Source organism: Podarcis liolepis (genome assembly GCF_965112155.1).
Source record: "Podarcis liolepis genome assembly, chromosome: 4".
Classification (NCBI taxonomy): domain Eukaryota; kingdom Metazoa; phylum Chordata; class Lepidosauria; order Squamata; family Lacertidae; genus Podarcis; species Podarcis liolepis.
In genome coordinates, this window is record NC_139558.1 from 67,004,795 (window position 1) to 67,031,532 (window position 26,738).

The 26,738-nt window shown below is 39.3% G+C and overlaps 1 protein-coding gene and 1 long non-coding RNA gene across 5 annotated transcripts in view; one reads left to right on the forward strand and one right to left on the reverse strand.

The window, feature by feature from the left end:
• The window catches only part of EPHA6 (EPH receptor A6), a 343,972-nt gene that overhangs the window by 199,247 nt on the left and 117,987 nt on the right, over nucleotides 1-26,738 (reverse strand). The gene's annotated exons all lie outside the window — the stretch shown is intronic.
• On the forward strand, nucleotides 3,590-9,356 carry LOC310704821. Its single transcript, XR_014525046.1, has 4 exons — nucleotides 3,590-3,739; nucleotides 8,383-8,474; nucleotides 8,876-9,027; nucleotides 9,191-9,356. It is a non-coding gene; the product is annotated as an uncharacterized lncRNA (long non-coding RNA).

A 26,738-nucleotide genomic window follows, 5' to 3' on the forward strand; every position in this document is an offset into this window, starting at 1 on the left:
GGGGATTAGTATGTCCCATCTGCTTCTCAAGAGAAACTGGTAAGAACCCAAAGGATAATATTTTTTGTGCCAAAATCTCAGACTCTGGAGTTCTTAGTTCTGGGAGATCAATCTTGCCCTCTCTCTGGTGGCATACTGTTGCTAGCTGAAGACACTTTAAGTTTTGCAAGCCCGTTCTTTCATGATGCCTGGTTTTCTCCCCCCCCCCCGCTATTATTTTGCTTATTCAATTGTGTTTTTTTAAAATATGCCAGCCTGCCTCTTTCATGTTTTATACTGAGTTGCTTTTTTAATTTGTTGTGTTAGCCACCTTGGATCTCACAATCCTGAATCAGAAAGGAAGGATATAAATGCTTTTGATTAAACAGTAATTAAACACACAAGACCAGAAGCACCAGAGGTGCTTGAGTGCACCTCTCAGCTCAAACATTTCCAAAATCACTTCATCAGGTCTGCCACATCCTCTACAATATTGCAGCAAATTTCACAACACACCTTTGGGGTCACCATTTGCTTCTGGCAATACTAGAACAATATTCCTGTCAAACCCTGATGGTGGGTAAAACCACAGACTGCATTGTGCAGGCTTGATGGAGGTGAAAAAACCATCCTCTTCTAATAGTGTTGTACTGAGTATGTAAGCACTGGTGGAGGAAGAGGAGTGCGAGGAGAGCGCACTGTCCCTGGCAGCACGATCCCGGTGGGGTGCCATTGCGGCTGGCACCACGCCCCCCAGGCGGCATGCCATGCCCCTGGGATGTGTGCCAGCCCCGCCCCCACCTGCTCTCCACCCCCTGGTGCCAGATCATGAAGCTCCACCACTATATGTAAGAGCTCTGCATAATAACCTAGCATAAATAAATATCTCAACAAAATATTAAAGTGTGCTTATTAAGAAGTTTGAGAGTGGCATCTTCCATGGATTTTCCATTTTATATCCCATTTATTTATTTTCCTCATAATAACTATCAATATATCAATAACAACCAGAGTCTATACAGGATTTGAAACATGTGCTGGCCAGTATAACTATCTTTCCCTAAACTGAGACAAGTCTGGTTCTGTGAGCTATGTAATCTGGCATTTCGCCCACTGTCACTGTATTTGTGTGCTTATGTGTGCTTAAAATTAAAAACAGCATTGTTTAGCTTAGGAGTGATTTTTTTTGGTCCAAGGACTGGGGCGATGGGGAGGCATGTGTACTATGCTGTTCTTCACCCTACCACCATGACTGTGACTTGGAAGCTGTTCCTATAGAAATGTGCATTTTTGCAACATTCCCAGTATCAAAAATTTGGCAATATATTTTAAGTTGGGCACAGGTGACCCCTTTTTTACTGCCTCAGCCTATGCTGAGACAAAGGTCACTGACACTTTTCACTCATTATACAGAAAATGGCCAGAAAGAGAGAGAAAGGGACCATCACACTTCTGAATGGGTGGAGACCCTGGTGCTCATATTTGTATCTGTGTAAAGCATGAGGACTTCCAAACAATCAAAATGACCAGAACAAGCCAGATCTGGATCTCAGCTGTTGCACATAATATGCACGGTATGATTCTCCAATCATCTTGTAGGTAAAAACCCAAAGTACGATCATGCCATCATAAAGCTGTGACTATTAGATGTGATGGACATTTGGGCAGCGAGAGGTAATGTGACAAGAGGAAGTCCTTAAAGAAGAGTTAAAACTACTACCCTATTAGAAACCTGGTTTCAGGCTTATCATTGATGCTTAATGCTTTTCCCTCTTGCTTTTGCAAAAAGCTTTATAGGTGAAGGTCAGACGACTTACTCGTGTTATATTTAGCGAGGAGGGTGTACAAGTTTCCTTCTGCTCATCAATCACAGGGGAATGCATGTCAGAAGGTCATTCCTCCTAATTCCACATCTTAAGTTACATCAGTGACAACCTTTCTAGGCCCCACTTGACATCTTTTTATTAAGAAAATGATTCCCAAGCCCTCCAGAGTAGGGGAAATGCTTTTTCATTATTTCTCTCAGCAATAAATGTGGGCACTTCTCTCTGTCTGCAGTTAAATTGGGAAGTTCAGAAAGAAATCTATTTCCCCCTCAGCTACTGTGAGGTTGCAGAATGTGTCAAATTCAAAATGACAACAGTAGCTGCAGTGTTTCCACGTCCCCCTATGTTTCCCCTTTATTTCGTGCCCCCCTGCTGTTGCTTTGACTGTCTTACAGCAGCCGCAGCAGGAAGCAGAAATGAAAGCAAGAGCCACAAACGTGCACATAGGTTGGATTTCCCTCCTGGAGCAGCAGGAGGCAAAAATGATACGAATTATGTTGCCACTTCCTCTTAGGCAAAAGCATTAACATATGAATATGTAAAGTTATGTTTGTCCCTCCTATTAAAACAAATGGTATCTGCTGTCCTGTTCTGTAGTTTACAAACATATACTGCCAGGTGGGGTTATCAAAATATGCATAGATGGCCAAAGGCTGGATTCTGACTAGGAAATGCTGCACTGCCTATCCAGGCTTCAAGAGGTGACACTAAATGTCTCCTTTCAGAGATATTATAAACAAATGTTTATATGAGAGTTCTGTAACTGCCTAAGAAAGCATTGCCAAAGCAAAGCATTCTCTCTCTCTCTCCCCCCCCCCCCCCGTTAATGTCTCATAGGAGACAAGTGGCTCAAACAAAAATCATGCTGAAAGTTTATTTTCCTAATTCAAATATATCCTTAAGAATAAAACACCTTGCACTGTAAGCTTAGTTCTTTTTTCTTTATTGAATGTGCAGCTATTCACTGTATCATATAGTATATGGTAAATGTCAGAAGTTTGCTAGTAATTTTAAAATATATTTAGGAAGCTAATCATGCCGCCATCATTTTAACGATTTACCCCAAAAATGACATCTACTGCCAGCTGTAAATACTAAAAACAAATTTAATAACAGCCAGTCATTTCTGAAATCCAGCTCCCACTGTCAAAGAGAATAGCTGCTGCTTAGTTTCAAAAGCTGATTACTTGGTCAGCAATGTGCAGATGATGTCACAGAAAAGCAGCAGCTGCTTATGCAATTCTTCTCATAAGTATGCAATATCTATCAATCACAGTGTTAAACAGCTGTGCCAATCAGGGAATAAGGCATCTGTGTTCTTATTAGTTAAGTCTGGATAATACAGTGGACGCTTGGGTTGCGAATGTGACCCATGCGGGAAGCACGTTCACAACCCGCATTGTTCACAACCTGCAGCGCTGTGTCTGTGCACACACGGGTTGTGATTCGGCGCTTCTGTGCATGTGCAAAGCAAGATTTAGCGCTTCTGCGCATGTGCAAGCGCAGAAACCTGGAAGTAACCTGTTCCGGTACTTCCGGGTTTGGCGTGGTGTGCAACCAGAAATCGTGCAACCCGAAGCGTCTGTAACCTGAGGTAAGACTGTACTCGCTCACCTTTATTTTTATGTATATACATAGATGTACATCCAAAGTGTTCCCCTTGAGTTTTATTTGCCCCAATCCTTAGTCAAAAGTTATGTGTATACACAAGAACATAAACTGTAATACATTATGAGGTGCACATATTAAAGTACATGTTTAAATGATGTATTCAGCACAGTGCTCTGATTTTCTTGGTGGAAGCTTAAAACAACCAAAAATGTCAGAATAGACATAAAATCACACAACTTCTGGCACTTCTGGGACAAGATCACAGCCAAAGTTCTTACAGTTGACACCACTGCAGAAGGCATCACCACTGTTACCCTAATGAGGTAAGTCTTCTAAAAGCCAGTCAGTTTGAATAACAAGTATTTGTAGCAGCTTTAATTATTGCTTCAGTTACCTATTGTATTGAAGGACAAAACTATGCGTGGGTGTATTTGACTCCCTTGAGCTGGCATTTTGAAAATAATAAGCAGATTCTGCCATAAAGCACCCGTTGTTAATATTAGTTAACTCTGAAAACAACATCTTTTGGGGCACTCTTACTTTTTACTAAAAGCCTCAGGTATCTCAGCTTTTAACTAAAAGCCTCTAAGGTGGTTAGCAAGATATACAAAACACCCCCCCCATATATTACAATCATGCCATGTTCTTAAAAATTCCCTATAAAGCTCCTCTAATATCTACCATAGGGACGTGGGTGGTGCTGTGGTCTAAACCACAGAGCCTAGGGCTTGCCAATCAGAAGGTTGGTGGTTCCAATCCCCGTGATGGGGTGAGCTCCCATTGTTCGGTCCCTGCTCCTGCCAACCTAGCATTTTGAAAGCACGTCAAAGTGCAAGTAGATAAATAGGTACCGCTCCGGCGGGAAGGTAAACAGCATTTCCGTGTGCTGCTTTGGTTCACCAGAAGCGGCTTAGTCATGCTAGCCACATGACCCGGAAGCTGTCTGTGGACAAACACCAGCTCCCTCGGCCTATAGAGTGAGATGAGTGTGCAACCCCAGAGTCGTTCGCGACTGGACTTAACTGCCAGGGGTCCTTTACCTTTACCTAATATCTACCATACTCCAGAATGGGAATAGGGAAAACATTCCTTAATTTCAAAACTAGGAGACATGATTTCTGGAAGTCATGCATCTGGAAGTCATGGTGTCTCTCTGCCCCAGTGAGCCACACTTTCTGTCAGAATTAGTTGTATGCAGTTGTTCTTTGTTCTTGTTCTTTTTACAAAATGAAGCTGCAAGGATTGCAAACTACAGTGGAAAACAGAGAGCTATTTATTTATTTCCTAAATTAAAACCTGCCATATTGCAAAAGCCTCAAGTTGAAGCTGAATAGTTAGTCCAGGCCCTCTGCTACAATGGAGGGAGAAAAATATGTGACACCTTATTAATATTTATGTAATTCATATAACAGCCTTCACCCAAAGATCACAGAGTGGTTTACAACATAAAAACACAGAGTGTATAACGTAATAATAAAAAACACAATACCCCCCCAGACACATTTATGTGAAATGATGGTTCAAGATCAAGTCTCAGGGTGCCTCCAGGTGGGCTGTTTATTCACACAAATTTCGGTTGTTATCCCACACTTTCTAGTGCAATTATCTCACCTCTATTCTGTCCACAAAAAATCGGTAGGAAAACTACCAAAAATTGTATTAAAAAGTGCAGGATAACATCCACTAGCTGGTAATGTTATATAACCTCCCAATGACATATCAGGATGAATGCTCAACAAACAGCTGGTCTGGAAGATCCCTGTGCTTCTTTAATCTCTGCTAGCCTTTCCTGTGCTCAGGAAGGAGGGACTAAGTAAATGTTACTAGAGCTGTTGTGAGACATTCCCACTTGATTTCCATAGCCCCATTTGTAGGGGGCAAAGAATGAAGAGGCATTTCATTGATGGCAGACATATTGGGGCAAACATTTTAGGGGTAGGGTTATTGGTGGCAGCAGAAGCAACAACCCCAACCCTCCACCCATTGGCAGCTGCTGCTGGCCACCAATGTAACACTGCAATAAAGAATCATGCAGAAGAGACTTCTGGAGGAAACAATGGCTGTTGGAAGCCTGCTATGAGGAACACTGCTGCCACCACCAACCACCATGAAACACAGGCAGCAGCAGTTGAAGCAAGCAAAGCTTAACAACCTCAAATCTTCTCCCAAATTTGGCCAAAAGAGAAGGACAAGTGTTATAATAATTAGGGCCACTGAGATAACCAGGACAGTTAATTGGTCCCAGAATGCATGTGAGCAAATGAATTGGATCTCAGGTTTCCAGACTGCTTTGAGTAACAGACACAAAATCCCAGGTACAGAACACTACATTTAAAGGGCGTTTATTAGTTGTGTACATGCTATAAATCCTATAATGCCAAGCAGGAAGACTAGATTTCTTCTTTCGTTCTTTTTTGGGTGGGTTACTAAATTTTTTGGGCTTATTCTCAAAGCTGAAATAATATCATGATTGAAAACTACCACTTAATTTGACTGTCTAATATTTCAAAATCACAGCTATTATGTATGAGTATATTTATAATCATACAGGGTTGAAACTTGCAATGCCATGAGCCTAAAGATTTAAAGAAAAAGGTATGTCTTTTAAGAAACTCAGACATACAGCTAATACAGTGAGCAACAGTATATAAATTGCTGTGATATAACCCCACTGAGACAGAAGACTTTTTGTCCTCAGACCATATTAACCTTGGTCTTTCGGGAGGACACTTTGGCCTTCCTTACTTCTTGACAATTGCTGGCATCCCTGAAGTGCCAGACACATAATTTATGAACTGAGAAGGACTTTAATTAAAGTAATAGGCATGTTAACCTTTGAAAATCAATTCAAAGAGGAGTTAAGTGGATTAAGTTTATTTTTTTATTTTAAAGGTTTCCAAGCAACTTGTCCTCTGCTTTGTCATGGAGAATTATGCAGTGGAAGACATTCTGTTATTTTTATATGCATTATATATGTTCATACAGTATGAATATGTTCCAGAACTGATATAACATTGCTTTCCAATTGCTGAAAAAAGGGTGTAATCTTCAATATGTAACTAAGCAGGCAACTTCTTCCTTTTGTATTTTATTCAAGGATAGTGAGTGAACAAAAATCAGTTCCCGGAAGTATAACCCAGTCTCTAGATTCCTCCCTGCTTCCCCTCCCTTGCGAAGAAGCCTAGATATGAAGGGAATTTTCCTTTGGCCTGCATTTTAAAGCAAACTGACCTAATTTGCATTTTCCAGACTTATATGTGAATTGGAATGCAATTATCAATTGCACTACACACTTCTCTGAATTTTTCAGTACAGTTTCAGTTTAAAATGTGCACAAAAATGATATATTATGTGGACAAGGTTTACAAAAATGCATAGAAAATCACACAATGCATACTTTAGGAGGGAAATGTAAATAATAGAGAAAAAAGCATACATAGTAGATAAACTGGGGATATATCTATATATCTATATGTATATTGTATTTTTTCCTGCACATAAGGAAGATATGGAATGCATGGAAACCTGACATAGAATGCATGGAAACCTGACATAGAATAGAAATAGCTGATCTCACAGAGCTACAATTCTCAGGGAGGTTTAACATTCAAACCTCTTCCCAGGTTTGGGAATTGTACCTTTGGGAGAAGATTTGACGTCTACTAACAACTCTTAGCACCATTAATAAACTACAGTTCCCAGGATTCTTTGAGATGGGGGAAGCTAGGTATGACACTGCTTTAAATGTGTAAGTGCAGATGGGGCCCTAGTCTTACAGTTCTGTAAATGCAGGCCATTTTCAAATAATACTATACAAAAGACATAAGTCAATCTTCTGCAAGACAATAGTTGCAAAATACTAAGAAAATAAAAGTAAATTAAGTTCCTATCTGTATCAATGTATGTGGAACGCAGAAGGGCAGCAGTCAGGGAGAGAAACTTGATGACACAAAGGAAAGGCTCAGGTTAAGGAACAACTACCAGGAACTGACTGAACAGAAATTAAGATGGACATATTACTATAACAAGTCAGCTAAAGAAACACTATCTGACACTTCCTTTTTATTTCTACTGAAAACTTGCCCACAGCCCATATTTCTGTTAGCAAGTTCTCAAATCCGTTGTGTCACTTTTGTGTCCACTGTAATAGAATGTCTTGTCAGGGTAGTCTGAAAACGCCTATATATCGATATTCAGTACTCACTAACCATCTTGATTAAATCAAGACAGAAGATAAGAAGACAGAACTTGCCCTACTTTTTTTTTTTTTTAAAAAAAAAAACCATTTTCACTTCATTAAAGTTGTATTCTTTAGCATAACTAAAACAACCTATAAAGAACACCAGTCTTCTGGAATAACAGTGCTTATAGTTTGATACTGTGACACATAACATGGTTATGAAATATTTATTAGGATATAAGCCATTCCAGCTCACAGGAAAGAGCAGATCTATCCTCACCCATTTCTTGCTAATAGCAAGCTATTTCTCTTTACAAATGCTTAGTCTTCAAGAAAAATACTACTTTTTAAAAGGAGCACCCAGCAAAGGAGCAGAACATCCTAGCAACACCTGATCCAACTTCCATTCCTCGGAACCTTGCCTGAGGTCCAGCTGTTACATCTGTCACCCCCCCATATTATTTTACATTATTGATTTGTGTGAGCCACCTAGGAGATCCTTCTGGATTGAATAGAATGGATAGAAATCAAATAAATCATAACAAACTTACAAATTAGTACTATTATCATCATCATCATTCTATATACACAGTTCTTTATAAGAAATATAATAAAACTAAATTAGAAAATACTACCAGCATAACTACTCCTGTTTTATATACACCATTTACTGAACAACAGAAAACAATAATTGTTGCATTTATGTAGGTAAAAATAGGCAGCATTTTTCCCCACTTTATAATACTCTAATATTTGTGCTGGATTTTTATTTCTTGCATTTTCTAGGGGAAATGGGTTTACTGGAAGAAAGAGAAGTCACTACTAACTGGCAACGCTTATGCCGTAAACTAAAATGGTAAAAATGGGGTGCATGAAAAGTAAGGATCCCATATTTCTCAATTTCTTCACAACTTTGCTGGTTAAGTCACAATGGTTTCAAATAAACTTAAAGTGAATCAGTGTTGCAGAATTGTAGCATCAAAGAGGTAGACGGAGACAGTATCTTAATCAGAGTTTGTCGCATTTACAGATTTAACACTCTAGAAATACCATAATATTTTTGTTAAGATGTGTGGAAACTGGTGAACCTTTGCTTAAGAAACTTTTAGATGAATGAAATGGGGGAGGAAGCAGTTAATTGTACTCTAATAAGCAAATGAAAATTCAGTGTTAAGCTTCTGTTTTATCTGAGCCAGGATAACAGAGCCATCATTTTAAACCACTGCTGTTTCAGATGACCATTTTTTAATGATTAATTTATATGTTTTATACTTCACAGGAATTCAACAAGGAGGAGAGAAAGTCATTTTAAGGTGGGCTAGCTTATCATTCAAGCCAGTGCCCTAAAAGTTCCTGCAACAAGGAGTTAAAACAGATGCTATGCAACTGGACCCCATAAGCCCCACAAAGGGAGGAAAATGTTTTCACTGTGTAATTAGTTTTTTGTTTTGCTTGTCATTGCACATATATTTGAAACATTAATGGAGGGATCAGTAAAAAAGCATTTGTTTTATGGTGGGGAAGATAAATAATGTTTACAAAGGAAAATTTAAAACATGGTGACTTGAACATTTTTTTTCTTCCCTACTTGCAGTTTCGTAGAAGATGCAAATCTGTCTTGCATATTGCTTCCCAGCTGTCACTCTCTGCTTGGCATGAAAATTAAAACTATGATGACAAACACTGCTTATTATGCTAAAATCTGAAAACAAAAGCTTAAGTGGGAATACAGCAAAACTCCTTAGATTGAAAAATTAATAATAAATGCTGGAAACATATAGACCAGGAAGAATATAATTGCTGCTTCATACTGACTGTCAAGCACATGACACATAAATCCATTGATTCATATATACAGCTCTTTTAAATATAATTCAAGTTTACAGCTTATCAACAACTGCATTTCTTGAATATAAATAAATAGGTCATATTTTAAAATATTTGAAGTTTTTTGCAGGGGGAAGATGCAAGTTTAGAATATGGTTATATTATAGCATAGGGTAGAGGGTCCCACAGTCAAAGAATGAATATATGTGTGTCCATTATTTGGAGAACATTTCTGTATTTGATACCAGAGGTGGATATTATGATGCAATAAAACAGGCAAGGTGCCATTTACATGGGAGCAGTCATAGAATATTGTAAAATCATAGCAAGCCAATAAATAGGTCAATGAACAATTTTGGACCAATATGATATATACCTCAACTTTAATGACAGCCCAGAAGCTGAAACCTAGCCCAGTTATATATGGGCAGCCAAGGCACACTTTTGAGCACCAGTTATGTGCTGGCAATAGTCTGTCTCCATCAACAATTTAGCTGCAGTGTTTTATACTGATTGGAGACTACGTAACCCCCACATAGAACATATTGAAATAATCAAGTCTTGCATTTACCAATGCATGAATCACTATGGCCAGACCATCCCTCTCCAAGAACAGTTATGTATCAGCCATAGTTGGTAAAAGGCACTCCTAGCCACTGAGGCCACATGAGCTTCCAATGCCAATGAACACTCCGAAATTCATAGCCTGCTCTTTCAAAAGGAGTGCAGTCACATCCAGAACAGGCCACTGGCCAGTCTCTGGACACAGAACTCACAAACCCACAGTGCCTCTGTCTTCCCAGGGTTCAAACTCAATTTATTGGCCCTTATTCAGTCCAACACTGCAGCTAGATAACATTCCAGCTCGTGCACAGCCTGTTCTGACTTGGATGTTATGGAGAAGTAGAGCTGTGTGTCATCAGTGTATCGATGACATTTTGCCCCCAAACTCTGAATGACCACACCCAGTGGCTTCATATATATGTTAAACAACATTGGGGACAAGACTGTACCTTGTGGTACACCACAGCATGGAGTCAAGATACAGTTTCCCAATTCTAGTCTGTGGATACAACTTTGCAGGTGGGATTGGAACCACTATAAAACTGTGTTCCACAGAGCTGGTTGAAGAGGATACTATGGTCAATGGTATGACAAACCTCAAAGAGGAAAAAAAGAGAAAAGAAAGAGAAATAACCACAAAGAGATCAAGGAGCAGAAGCAGAATTGCATTCCTCATCCTGCTTTTGATACAAGTCGTTCATCAGAGTGACCAAGGCTGTTTCAGTTCCAAAACTGTGCTTGAAAGTACCATGCAAATTGGTACTTGGTAAGCAGAATTATGTAACCTAAGAAGCATTCTGTCTGCTTCAGAGCAAGGCTTCTGTCACTAGCACTCTAGTCATCTCCCAGTCTGCTTCACAATACAATATGACATATGTGCCAATTTAATTTGAGTGGTTTTAAATATTAGGAGATGTTTACATGTCCTTTCACTCCTCTTTGGGAGGGAAAGGGGTCTTCTCTGTACTATTGCCACAAATATTGTCCCAAACACAGTCTGTTGCCTACTTCTCTATGTTTCATATTGTGGGCATAATTTATATTCCATTGAAGTCAATGGCAAAAGCCCAATGCTTTTAATGGAGACAGATACCACACAGTCTTGCCATCTGTTATCTATGGGCAAGTTTCATTGATTTCATTATGACTTATATATAGCTTATGAAAAAGTAAAATTATAGCCTAGGAGAACTCAGTGGCCACTACAAAGTACCCATGGAGCTCCTGCATGAACAAGCTTCCTCATTCACATTAAAATAAAATAAAATAATCTTACCTGCAAATGTAAGTGCTTGAAGTACATGAGGTACTGTATTCCTTTGACACATAGGAATTCTCATGTATACATGCAAGGCTTGTGCTTGATTTATGTTTTCTGTTTAAAAACACTACATTTTTCATTTGATTGCAACAAGCCCCACTGTATTCAAGGGGACTCACTTCCAGGAATGTGTTCCTAACAGTTTGGCCTTAATATATACCTAACTTTTCCTTACAAAGAGTCAGACAAACATAGGATGAAAACATTTTTTAAAAAAAATGTTCTTATATATTCAGTAATGAATGGCATGGTAGAGTGTGTGGCATTTACCTAACTTCTCAACAGCTGAGTCACTACTGCTTATTGCAGTGGCGGACTTCAGGATCTCAAATTATATATTCAGTAATGAATGGCATGGTAGAGTGTGTGGCATTTACCTAACTTCTCAACAGCTGAGTCACTACTGCTTATTGCAGTGGCGGACTTCAGGATCTCAAATTACCCTGTGCACCCTGTGCAACACTAAAATTCAGGGGCCCCTGCCTCTCTCCCTTCTACAGCACTGCTCTGGCACTCCTGCTATATATTTACACTACATGGACCTCTCCACCATCTTGTCTCTTTGTCCTGGTAAGCAGCATTAGCTCAGGTATCAGAAAGTCAATTCAGCATTGTTACCCCACCATGCCGTCCACTACTGTACACATTATAAAAAATTGTTTTGGGTTTATATTCATTTCTAGAAGATGATCCAAACATCCAAGGTTAAAAAATAACACATTACATAAATGTCATATAGTCCTTCATAAGGCTGTATTTGATTGGGCCAAAGTGCTATTGAAGCAATCTGGGAAGTGGGTAAATCTTCTCATGCTTTCAGTACACCTTCGGTTCTGATTAGCTTGAGTTAGTGCAAGTTACTGTTCACGTATCTGGGAGATAGCAAAGCTGTTCATGACACCACTTTGCTAGTATCTGAATACAGCAGGGGTTCCTTCTTCAGTTAATACTGTGTAAAAGGGGAAGGGGGAGAAGCTTGTAGTAAGCCGTCTGATCTCTTCAAAGACTGAGAAAAGAACCATACAAATCTAACTGTGAGGTCACACCCTGGCTATAAAGTAGTCTTCTGCCTGACTTGCTCATAACAATTTGGATTTTGCTGCTAAATTGATTTTAATGTAATCTAATTTATATTAATCCTGACAGCTGGGGGCGGGGAGAACAGACAACCTGCATTTCAGATAGTTGACTTAATACAAGATATTTGTGAACACAAAACTCTGGCCAACTATTGTGACACTATTATTTTTTTGAATTTGAATATATAAAGAACCTATTACAGGATAACAAAGCTGCCAAAATAGGTAATATTTTCATTTACTAATGGATATGAATTAGCTCTCACCGGAAAAGTGTTTTATTATTATTATTTTCAGAAAGCTATTCTGCAAGGAGTATGATGCAAAAATATTGCCGTAGATATATCACAGTTATACACCATTCAGAGCCCTGGTCCTTGCCCTCATTAGCATTCTTGTGATGTGCATACAAATCTGGTAACACAGCTGGGAGCAGGTGGCATAGGAACAGACTCAAAATGAGTTGAAAGATTCATTAAGCTATGGACTAAGTAATTGAAAGCCATAGCATTAGGCTTGGTTGGGTTAGAAAAAGAATACTTCAAATACTGTCATGGGCAGGCCAGTCCTCAAAGTGCTACATTAAAATAAGTCCCACTGATATAAGTCTTCTGAGTAATTACTATAGGATGAAAACAATATGCACTTCAGAAAATGGGCATGGAGGAGAATAATTTACACTTCAAAAGTCCAAGAACAAATTAAGCTGCATATATAGTATGTTGGATTTATTGTGACACTGTGAGTTGCAAAATCATGTTTGGCATTGGCTATGTTTAAAGGGCTTGGATTTTCCACAGTTACATAGAAAACAGGAAAGAACACACACACACACACACACTCAACCTGCTCTGCAAATTAACCAGTAGGTACCTAAATGCAAATGGTTGGATTTTGCTTACCTGTAAAGTTGTTTCACACACTATGGCACCTGAAACAGGTGTGGCAGTGAGCAGCTTTGTGGTCACTTAGGCAATGAAAAGCCCTGGGAAGCTTGACATGTAAGTGCATGCACTGGGGGTACAGTGCAGATGCCAGGGCTATTTAAGCTCATCCCACCATTCTTTCCTGTTGGCAGTGCAGGCATTGCTGGTTGCCATTTGGGGACTGAGTAGGAATTTTGCTCATCAGTGATAGGTTTCATTAATTATGAACCACAAAATTTTGGATCCTCTCCAAACCAGTGCCAAAGGTTTGTCGTCTTGTGGGGTTTTGTAGCAAGAACCCCATGTTTTGTGATCCCCTCCCCAGACTGAGTAATCCATACTCAAGTTGGTGGATTGTAGGTTTTACTCAGAAATCCGTCATTGTCCAATTCACTCCAAACTGGTCCCAAGGGTTTGCAGTCATTTTTGTAGGGTTCCTGCTACAAAACCAGGGTTCCTGTTTAACAGAACTCAAAACCCAGCATTGTCTGATTCAGGAAATTCAGAAAATATTATGAGTTCATCATACCTCTTTAAAGATGAGAATATTTAAATCTAGCTACCTTTAAAATCCTTTGTGGTTGGCATCCAGATAATGGTGGGAGACAGGACACAAACAAAAGATGGCCATTGTTAGCCATTGTACAACAGGAGCATGTTCTTTCAGCTCTTAATTTGCAATATGGGCAAGGAAAGAATTGGGCAGGAAAGAAAATCAGAGAACTATTGAAATTGCAGAAATGGCTCATTTCAAAGTTCCCTTACATCCCTATAAGAATGCTTTGGCTAAAATATATTATAAAGAACCCAATATTTCAGTCAGTCTAGCTCCTGACTCCCATGAGGACGCAGCAAAATGACTACAAAACTTTGGCACCAGTTTGGCGTGAACCAGACAGTGTTGGATTTCTGGGTGATACCAATGACTCCAGTTTGAGTATCCATTACTCAGTTTGGATTGCCTTACAAAACACACGATTCACACTACAAAACCCTATAAAATGACTAAAAAACTTTGTCACTGTTTGGAGGTGATCTAAATTTTGGGGTTCGTAGTTAATGAAGCCATTGATGGGCTTCATTACATAGTCATTACATAGGCTAATTGGCCACATTGGCAGGTAGGTGCAGGAAGTTATGAAGTAGTTAAGGTTGGGTGAGCACCCTTAGACACCTTTAAAGGTTAAAGGAGTAGTTTTGAAATTTTTCTTCAGGGCTGTGGGACTTGTTGGTATGGTTAAAAAGCACCTTTGGGTCAACCTATAACACCTGCTGAGAGTTGTGGAGTCCGAGGAGGAGGTTGACCAGGAAAGCCATTCATCTGAAAATGTGGGTCTTAAGTAAATGGTAAGAGGAAAATCTACCCCTCACATTTGGCAGGGTTGGGTCACCCACAGGTTGGTTATTAGTTAGATCCCACACCTTGGTTCCCCTATTCAGATCGTAAATGTGGCCCAGTTCACTCAGTCTTTGGTTCCTGTCCCTTTATTTCCCTCTTTGGTCACAAACAGAAATGCCAAGTTGTTTAATGGTCACTTTAATTTCATTTGCATGTATGGTAAGCTGGATGCATAAGGCAGCTGGCATGCAAAAAAACTGGTTTGTTTTGCAAGCCAACACAAACCAATACATAAATAGATTGGTGGTAAAATGTGTGCAATCTGATTCCTGGCTGTTTTGCAGTAAGGACTTGCCATTAGATGCTCAAAATTAAAGTAGCTGAGCCCTCATTTGAATCCTTGGAACTGTGGCGCAAATTTTTTCAGGACAAAATATTTTTTCAAGCTGCTGATTATCAAGAGGCTTGGTTAAAATTAACTGGAAAATGAACTTTAATTATATCAAATGCCAATTTTAAAAGAAAGGCTGGACAACTTTGTACATTAAAAGCAATGTTGAGACAGAAAAAGGAAATACATGGGCTTGACCTCACAAGTGAAAATGGAAATTTGCTTATCTGTGAATTTTCATTGATCCAGATAAGAGAAAAGAAAGGAAAAATTGGACAAAACTGGGTCAATAAACAATACCAAAACACTTTATAATATCACAATGGAGATTAAGTGCCATTGTCACATTGTGGTTAGAGTGTCAGACTAGGACCTTGGGAGATGACTGTTCAAATCTCCACTGAGCAATGAAGCTCATTGGGTGACTTTGGGCCAGTCACCGCCTCTCAGCCTAACCTACCTCACAGAGTTGTGGGAATTAAATGAGAAGTAGGGAGAACCATGTACATCACCTTGCTCTCCTTGGAGATCTAAGGTAAATGAAATAAGTAAATAAAATAAAATGCTACAAAAGTTATGGTCTCTTTTACCTTAGTTTATGCAGATTGTCCTGAAATACAGTGTTTCCCTATGCAAAGCAGATATGAGATTTTCATAATGCATTAAAGGTTTAATTAAAGTAATGTTTTCTGATTACAAAATTGAGAATTATTCTGGTGTTTAGTATAATTCCCCAAATGATACAGTGGTGTGAAATTACACCCTGCAGTTTATAATAAATGCAATATGGCATTCAGTCTTGATTGAAAGCAAGAGATATGTGATATAATTATTTTCTTTCTCTTTTTTTGCAATATGGAATGCTTAAAAACATTATCACAAATATTTCCTCCATGGGACTTTTAAAGATAACATTAAAAGTGATCAAATGTTATGGTTGGCAAAGCATGATGGGTAGGTTCTCAATCTGCTTGCTGAAAATAGATCTCCCAACTGTGATTAACAATGAGTGTGCTTATACTGAATTAATGAATATACATGTTGACTTTCAGCTTCAATTCACTGGAATAATTACTTCACATTAACATATCAACAAGCCAGGAGCCAACAGTCTAATGTTTCAGGTCACTGACTATGTATAACAAAGGGTTTTCTTTTGGTGGCTTATTTAAACAGCTTCGATGTACATTTTCAACTCTTCCCATCTTTCTAATTGCAAATACTATCCATTAAAAAGCTTTATATATGCAGTAAATGAACACTACAGGCATGATCCAGCAAAGTCTGACCACTTTTCTGTCCTGTTGCTTCCTCTGAAGGAAAGTTAAGAATGCACTGACATTTGTTAACTCACTTGAGATCACTGGGATTAAAATCTTCTTAATTTAAAAATGGATCGTGCCCAAAAAAGTATGCAAAAAACTGAGCCTGATGTAATGTTTTAAATGTAGTGGAAGCTGTCTGAATGAAGACTAAGCCAGAAGTTTCATTTTTGGTTTGAAAGGAGGGCTTCTGAGGGTTGTAGGGACTGTTGAGAAATCTTCCCTTTCCTTAAGTTCCCTCCGCTTCTTCTTTGCTGGGTGTTTGTGGCCCTGACAGTGGTGGCGGCTGCATACACTCTAACTTTTTTGTAGCACCAAAATGTAGTTTTTCTCAATCTGGAATTGTTTATGTCTGTCCTCAACATGCTGCTTTAAATCTAGATTGATTCTAGATTCTGCCATCCACAAGGGTGGGTCTGGTTACTTGACATGTGTTTGAAAAAGCTTCCCTTGGTTAGGTTACCCACACTTCCCCCTTCGTCCACATGTCCCAGGCAAATGAAGTGGTGATTGCCATCTTGGTATATGCCTAGTCACAACATCATTGGGCAAGTGTTAGTACACACACACCCATTCTTGGGACCATCTACATCTGTTTTCAACCGGACACAGTGCAGAGTAACATAGAATCAATATGCAATGACCTTTTATTTTGGGAATGAATACAGTTTCTTCATAAGTGCTTTTCAGGTGGACAAAATAGGCAATATATGTAGATTGTGTGGAAACCCTGCCCCCCTCATGACTTACAGGACTATTTGGCTTCAATCATAAAGTCAAATATCATTGGCTATTGTAAATTATCATTAAAACAAATCAGAACAAAGTAAACTTTCTGTGCCAGGTCTGATTTGGGTTCCGGACATCACATGTCCAATGTTTGCAGGGCGTGCTGAAAAGTCACTATAAGAGAGCACCTTTTTGTAGGTGAAGTTGGGGAAATGATTTCATATCAGCCATAGTATGAATACAAATTCACTGCTTAAAAAAGAAATGCCTCAGAATCTTCCAAATGTGGATACAAAGCAGTTCCACCACACTTAACATGTTATATCTCCCTTCACTCTTCCTTAATTATTCTGTAAAATAATTAACATGAAAAAATATCCCACATCTTTCAATTAGAACCAGACATAGTTCAACTTGACACACACACACACACACACACACACACACACCGGCTATATGTTTTCTATCTGCTTATTTGTTATGATTCTTTATGATATGACTGGAAGCCATGGCTACTTGATCAACTAGAGCAGCAGATCTGGAAGTCTTCATTCAAACATGCTGTTTGAAGACTCAAAATGCCTAAAGTCATGCCTGTTTAGGCATATGTATTTAGTTTTGGTTAAAAATAAAAATGAAAATGAAAAAGACTTTTAAAGCTGTAGGCTTTAAAAAAGAAAAACCCAGTTACAGTAATTCCCAATTCCTTATTTTTAAAATGTCCCACAACTATGCGATAGGAAACACTGCAAGAAATCTAGACCACTGATTTCCTATACAGTACCTAAGAAAAAACATCAGGTGTTGAAACCTGAATTGTACCAGCTTGTCAGCTGAATCATTTAAACCAGCACAGCTGTTTTCTCACAGGAGTCAAGACTTTCAGGCTGAAGCGGGGTGGGCTGGAAGAATACTTTTTTTTAGCGCAGAAAAACAGGTATTTTAAAAACGAGTATCTGGATTTTGCAACAATAAGTCACATGGTAAGTCGCTCTCTCTCACACACAGTTGATGTATACTTTAATGTAAAAGATGGTTACATATAATTTAATGTAAGAGTTACCTGATATTTCTATAGGTAATGATATTATTGCAGCTAACATATAGTGAATATGAAAATACTACCATTGGGCTCTGGCCCAATGGTTGCCAGTGGCTTGAATTAATTAATTTTATAATGAATGATTTTAGAGTGTTGTTTATGCTGTACTTTTGTACTGTTTTATTGTTGTTAGCCGCCCTGAGCCCAACTTCGGCTGGGGAGGGCGGGATATAAATAAAATTTATTATTATTATTATTATTTTGAGCATAATAAAATTTAGGACCTTTAATGTAATTAACAATGAAATATTTGGGCAGCAACTGCATCATTTACAGAATTAATCACTTTCTTAGAATTGTAAGGGCTCTAGTATTTCATATGCTGCTATGATATGAAATTATCCAATTCACACCTCTTGGACTAATGTGTGGATCTAAAATATGAATTTCACACTTTTCTAAATGCTGCAGTACAGTTTAAACTTATCGAGATATGTGTTGAAACACCCGGATGCATATATTTGGAAAGAATTTTGTTGTTGGAGAACCAGGATGCAAAGGACTTCCTACATCCTTTCTACTTCACAGGTGGGCATAGTACTGCTGCACTCATATCCAGCTTGCAGGCTTCCTCTAGGCATCAGTTCAGCCACTCCATCCTTCTGTCTTTGCTGGCATCTTTTGGGCACCATGTAAAGACTTACCTTTGGCCTGAGATGATGTTGTTTTGTTACTAGTGTGTTGCCTAAGCTCCGTGTGGCTGCTATGAGTTTTGTTGTTCTTTGTTTTGTGGTATAATGTATTTATACATTTGTATTTTTAAATGTGCTGTAAGTTGCTTGGATACCTTTGGGTAAATAGTGACTAATATATCTTAACAACAACAACAACAACAACAACAACAACAACAACAACAACAACAACAGTATTTCTGTCACCATCAATAATAAAATTTTAGTCTGTTTCCTTATACAAACTGTGTTTAATATCCCTGAACATGTTTATGGTTATTTTAATACACTCTCTATTATACAACATTATTTTTGTGGAAAAGACTCTAGAGCAGCACTATTGATGGTAAAGTTGGATCATGGATTTATACACTGCCAGTATGCCCCCCCCCCCCCGCCCCTGTATTTGCCTCTGTTGTCCAACAACTCTTAACATCCCATTGCATTTTTTATTTATTACTGCCATATACAAAAATATTTTTAGAGGGATACAAGAAAATAAAGGCTTTGAAATAGTCTGCTGCTATGATTTTCTTTAAGACAGACAAAAAATGTCTGGGATTTGTAAGCATCAATAAGAATATTACATGACAAGGCCTATTCACCTGTTTAATTAACAGCACCATAAATATTCATAGGTCATTTTCAGTTGTAATTATTCTCAGATGGTCAGAAAAGCCTGAGTGTCTCACTAGAGCCTTAACCCCCTTTTAACCCTTTTTCAATTGAATAGCTCTTCCCAGCAAAATATTAAGCCAGCCATTCAGCACTGACAACTCATTAGGACTCTAAGAGGTTCTTTCATGAAAGTATTTATCCATGGCAAACCAAGTTCTTGTAAATAAGGATGAATGCAGTACTCCCAAAACTAGCAAATCAAAGAACAGGCAAATTTCAAGCATTGCAGACTTCACGGAAATACCTCTAACATTATTTATTTATTATTTTAATTTATTACCTGCCCTTCACCAAAATTATGAAGATACATAAGAAGAGCTGTGCTGGGATTCCACCAAAGCCCTATCTAGTTTCATATACTGTTCCTACAGTGGCTAGCCAGATACAGTTGGAAGCCTGTAAATACTACATGAACACAAAAACACTCTACTACTCACATTTCTGAGCAACTAGTTTGGTGTGTGAAAATAGGGCCTGAAACTCGGCTGGCAATTTGTGTGTGCATATAAAAAGTTCCAGGGGAGCTTTACCATTTGTCTGGAGCAGTGGTAGTTTCTTCCCATAGCAGCAGAAGTCCTCTTGGCAGCAGTATTTTTTTCCATACACTTGACCCTCCTTTAAACAATGGTATATATCATACAACATGAGATATTGTTTCATGGGGCACTGTGGGGGCCACCAAGGTGTCCAGTGAGAGGAGCTTGCCTGCTGATGCTGTCATCAAACAATGAGCCCTCCTCAATCATCATGAAATTTTGCCTTACCCCACATGAAAAATGCTGCACTGCTGTCCCCCAATTCATCATCTATGCCCAAGGAAACTCTGGACTTAAGTTTCTCAAATTGCAGTACTCACATGCAACTCAGCAATCCTCATGTGATTTGGACCTGAAGGAATTCATTTTTATTTTTATTTTAAAGAATGAGAGTACAGTATGGATTTTTGAGGGTGACGGTGCAAGTGTATCTGCAATTTAAATAAAAAAAATAAAAAAATTCAACTAAGCACACCTAAATTCTTTGTTAGTTCACATGTTTTGGATTCTTTGTACTTTTCTAAACAGGATGTGTTGTAGAACCCTTAAGCTTAATTTCAAAGAGCAATAAATCATAAGACTAGTACAAATGTAAATCAGTCATAGAGGTTGATTTGCAGCACAATAAAGAACAACTTTAAATTGGTTTTGTTAAATTAAATATTTGCTTTAAAGCTTCACGCGTTATTTGCAAAACACCTGCAAAGATAACCTTCAAGCAATAGATGACGTATAAAACAGGGTGCTATGAAACATGATGTTTAGGAGTTACACACTTCCATACCTAATGAATTTTAAGCACTGTGAAATGGAATGATAAAAAGTTCTGGGTAAGAACAACTAACAACATGCCTTTTGTTTCAGAATACTTGTGCTGTTAAAAGAAAGAACTAGCAGATACGTATGGCTAAGAGGATGAAAAGTATAATAGTACTGAAGAAAATATATTTTTTTTGGCGCAGTAATTGGACTGACTTACCGAGAGATAGTATAAGTAATGGAAAAATCTGGAGGCAACAAAACCCACCACACTCTAAATGTGTCATTTTATGTTTCAGCAACGTAAGATTAGACACAGTACTCTCAGACGTAGAATAAACACATTTATGTGTCCCATACATTTTACATTAATTTGGATAAGTACCGTATTTTTCGCTCTATAACACACACCCGACCATAACACGCACATAGTTTTTAGAGGAGGAAAATCCATAGGCATGCCACCCGTAGGCATTTCCTCCATAACACGCACAGACATTTCCCCTTACTTTCTAGGAGGAAAAAAGTGAGTGTTATGGTGCAAAAAATACGGTATTTACATTTCCTGTATACTTTAATAAGTAGACAACAATACTAAGATGCCAAATCTTAAAAATATTTCACTCATGACCACTCAAACAGCTGGTGCCACAAGTGAGTAAAAGCAGTATCGCAAAGCAGGGGTGTAGCGCTGTCTGCCAGCACCTGGGGTTGGGCATGAGCATGCCCCCCAAGTGGGGCTGAAGCATGCTAACCCAGCCCTCGCTGCCATCACCATTGGGCAGGGGCAGGGCGTGGAGGCTGAAGAACACCCTCTGTGCCCTGTTCCCACCTAGCGCATGAGCGTCCGCCCACCAGTGGCAGGGGCTGGGTGAGTGCAGAGGGATAAAGCTGCTGCCATCCAGGATCTGTTGTTCTGCTATTGCTACAGCTGTACTTGAAATGGAAAGCCTGCTCACACAGAAGGCACACACCTTTTTTTTTGAGTGGTTGGTTGGCTGGATGGGCAGGAAAACGGCTTTGCTTCATTGCTCTCTCTTTCCACCCCCTGAGGCAAGATGCTAAACTTTCCTCATGGTAGGGTCAGCCTTGTCCCTCAAACTGACTCATAGGCTAAACAGGGACAAAATTTAAGGGCCTGGTACCAGAAAACAAAAACTCTTCCTAAATAGTGCATTAGGAGCTTTTGGAGTTAATGTTATCAATATAAAAACAGAAACAAAAATACACAATTGGCAAATTAGTTTTATTTTGCATTTCATTTACCACTATCAAAAATCCATAACTGCATGTTTAATAGCTTCTACGTTTCTTAGCATGTTACTTAAATTAAATAATTCTTTTCACTTATTCTCTTGCTGAAAATGGAAAGAAATAGAAGCAGAAGAAGAAAATGGATTGGAGGAATGAAAGTAAACTATTTAATATTTCAGATTCTGGATGTGTAGCCGCAGTGTAGCAGGCTAATGTGTAAGCACTCAGCCTGTGTGCAAATCTTGCTTATGGTGACAAGGAAAGCAAAATGCATTAGGCTATCTAACCCTGATCCCTGGGGGACATTTGTCCACATCAGAAAGCTACTGCACAATTCAAGATGATTGCTTGTATTTTGCTTAAGAGAGGCTCGGGGCTGGAAGCGGAGGGTTGTTTCAGGACATGGGTTAGGTGGATCAACTCAGGATATGAGCAAATACTGAATATTCTAAATAACATAGCCAAACAGATAGCATACCATGTAGCTAATGGAAAGGGCCAAAAATATCAGCTACCATAAAAAAATAGAAAAATAGAGATTGCAATGATATTAGAACTGGAAGAGACAGGATATATTTATCCAATACAATATAGAGTTTAGTATGGTGAATTTCCAGTCCTCCCACCACTACCCTTAGATTGCTGCTCCAATCACTCATTTTTAAAGGTTTGGGTGTGTACACACTATCATTGTCTAGGATAAACTTCTCAACAAATTGAGAAGTCTGGTGGTTGTCAGGCAACAACAGTCTAGACTCTTTCCTCCCTCTACCTGGCAAAAAGCTGCTAAAGAATGAAAAGGAATGAAAGAAACATGTCCCCGCCAGTCCCCTGCACATTCTCAAAATCAGATCTGGACAGCTGGGGGGCACTTTGAAACAGATTGTGGGGGTGAATGAATGAATGAATGTGAGGAGAGGAAATAAAAACCCCACGGTGGCAGCAGAACCTTTCTGGAGCAGAACTGGATGCAACCCAAACTTACTGATCAAAGTTATGCTGGCTCAAGTGAGCTTACTAAAATGAACCCCCTTCCCAAGGATCAAAACAGATGTAGAGCAATATGTGACATTTTAGGACTCTATTATCATATCAAACTGTCTAAATACATCACAAAGCTTCACTCTTGGCAAGCAAATTTTCCATATACTGTTGCTAAAGAACAGTCAAGAAAGCAGGCTGAAACAAACCACACAGTACATTCTCCCAGATCTGTTTCCAGAATTACTCATATTTCAGGCTTTGAACTACTCACTGTAACCTATAATAAATGAACAACAAATATATGAAAAACACTTTCTCTGACATTATCAGTCATAGCACAGATGAATGAACAGAAACAGACTCAATGCAGTTGCTTCTTACATTGTCAGTGACTCAGAAACCCAGGCAAGCATGAGAAAATCTCCCCAGAGTAGGCATGACGAGTATGTTTATTGCTATTTCAGAGTAGTGTGTTTCTTTCTCTTAGTTTCTTTGCTTATATCTGATTTTTGCCAAGACTGCTAACGTAACAGAGGTCCAGTTTACATTCAGTGGAGTGTATTTTTGAAACTAGGCTATAGGTTCAAATGCTCCCCAGTTTAAAATTTCCTTCCGTTAACAGTATGAATAAATTGTTTAAGTCTTAGAGACATATTAAACATATGTTCCTCTAAAAACTAGAAGGTACTGGCAGATCGCTGCAGCCTTCACTCCATAGCAATGGAGGTTTTGCTGACACCTTCATTATACACCTTTAGGCGTGAGGCAAAAATGTTCCTCTTCAACCAGGCCTTTGACTTATTAACATCCTATACCCTTTAAAATGTTTTTGTGGGAGAGGCGGGCATTATTGATTTGTGTTTTTGCTGCTGCTGCTGTTTTTATTATGTATTATGTATTTTTATTATGTGAACTGCCCTGAGATCTGCAGATGGAAGGGCAGTATATAAATAAAATGAATAATAATAATAATAATAATAATAATAATAATAGTGGTACAGCAACCATATAATACTGCAAAACCAGCCATGGTTGTCTGTATTGATACACTTTATCACCATTTAACACTTATTTAAAAATGAGAAAATTCTCACACTTACTGCTTGCTAAGTTTGTATGCACACTATGGCACAGCATTATAAAGCTTCCCAAAAAAGAGCTGAGTAGTAATGCAGTTGTGTTGAAATGCAAGCTATGCATCTGGTGTAGTTATTTCTGATTGAAGTACCAGATACGATGCACACAATCACATCTGATGCCTGTAAATTACTCTGCATGAAGCAGCCCATCTTGTGCTTGGTGACCCAGTTACACCTGACTGCGCAGGCCCAACCACTGTCCTTGACAATTCATAGGAATGTGGCAGGAACTGAAAAATATGCTGCTGCATTCACACACATCAGTATCAGGAAGAAGTAGCAATACCCATGGACATGTCGGGACAGATATTACTACCTTCACATGGATGTGTCATCGAGGCCATTCCACTGTATGCCTGGAGCTATGAAACAATTTGCCAACATCTGATTAATGTAGATCTGCAGGAAAATTCCATTTCTACTGGCCTTCCTCCCACATTTTTCCACTGAGGAGTCTTCAGTAGCTTCAAATCCAAGGGAGGGTGCTATAATTAGGAGGGCGCTATTCCCAGCTCCTGCCAACCTAGCAGTTCGAAAGCACATCAAAGTGCAAGTAGATAAATAGGTACCGCTCCGGCAGGAAGGTAAATGGCGTTTCCGTGCGCTGCTCTGGTTCACCAGAAGCGGCTTAGTCATGCTAGCCACATGACTCGGAAGCTGTAAGCCGGCTCCCTTGGCCAATAAAGTGAGATGAGCGTCGCAACCCAGAGTTGTCCATGACTAAACCTAATGGTCAGGGGTCCCTTTACCTTTACCTTTTATTTTCACTTCAGTTGTGGCATTGGGCTGGACAGAGAAGTCTAAACCTCCCCATCTATTCCACCTGCTGCAGTGGAGATGAAAGCAATACCCCCATGAATCCTCTGAAAGGGAGCTGGCAGGCTGGCCGCATGTGAGTGTATATTTACATGAGTGTATATTTACATGGAAGAGAAGATTCCATGGAAAAGACCCTGATTTTGGGAAAGATGGAGGGCACAAGGAGAAGGGGACGACAGAGGACGAGATGGTTGGACAGTGTTCTCGAAGCTACAAACACAAGTCTGTCCAAACTGCGGGAGGCAGTGGAAGACAGGAGTGCCTGGCGTGCTCTGGTCCATGGGGTCACGAAGAGTCGGACACGACTAAACGACTAAACAACAACAAAAATATTTACATGAGTATATTTACTGAGTGTAGAGAGTGTGTGAGAGTGAGAGATAAAGATACACCCACCCTTTGGGTCCCTTTCACCACTGGGATCTAGACTGTAGAAGCTTGGCAATGAGGAAATGTTGCCGTCAGGATCAAAAAGATTGCCCACCCTTGTGCTTGGAGGATTTAGTGCTCTGTGAATTGGAACAGTACTAGAGTGGTATTAAGAGCCACGTAGAAGGCTGACACAGGACAGCAGTATTAGGAAACTGCCACATCAAGACAGACTATTGGTCCATCTAGCTCAGGACTGGCAGCAACTCACCCAGCCCTACCTAGAAATGGCAGAGATTCAATCTGAGACCTTATGTATGTACGAGTCAGAGTTCCCTGCAACGGCGTGATGGATCAGACTGCCTTTCCTATAATTATGTATAATTTATCCAGCTCTATGGCTAGCAGTGCAATCCTATAATATCTATTCAAAACTATTTACCAGTTATCAGACTTCATTTCAGGATTGCTCCCTAACCCATTAATAGTTTGTTTACCTATTACATATTTATCTAGCCCTTCCACCAAAGAGCACAGGATTCTCCTCCACTCGACTGTATCTTAACAGCAAATCTGTGAGGGAGATGAGACTGACTGGTCCAAGGTGTAATGACCTCTGATAGGCCAGCAAGCCCCAATAAGAAGTAATGACTCTCCCCCAACTTTATGTATATTTATTTACAAAAAGACACATTCAGAGCCCAGCTTCTTGCCTGCTCACATTTACATCAGCCTGAAGTTTTGCCCCTCCCACAGCAGGAAGGACACTAGACTCCTGCCTTTCCCCTCTTGCCCTTCCGTTGCCTTCTGATTTTATCCAAATGCCTAGAATGGGAACTGAGATACTGACCTTCCCTCTCCTCCCCACTCTGACTCGACACAGACTCAGATCTCTGCTTATCTGCTGATTGCCTAGCAACACTCTGGCTGCCTTCCAACTCTCCCTCTTCTTGAAAGCTAATAGAGTCTTCACTGGGGGGGGGGTCAAGCTGCCCTTTCTTGATTCTGTTAGCCAGTTCTCATCTGCAGAGTCAGTCCCTCGTTCACTTAGTTCAATATCTGAGTCTAACTCATCTCCTGAGCTCTGGGGGGGCCACGTTCATGACACAAGTTTCCACTAAAAGCTTAATGACTGAGTGGGGATTAGAACCCAGATCCTCCTGAACCTACTTTGCCATGCTAACCACTGAGCAACACTTGTTATTCTACTACTCTTTTGAGAACTTGTAACAATGGATTACATTGAACATTGCAGCCAGTTGTATCACTTTATCCAAAAGTAAAGGGTGTGTAGAATTTACTTTGTTGAGTGTCCAATGCTGCAGGCATAAAG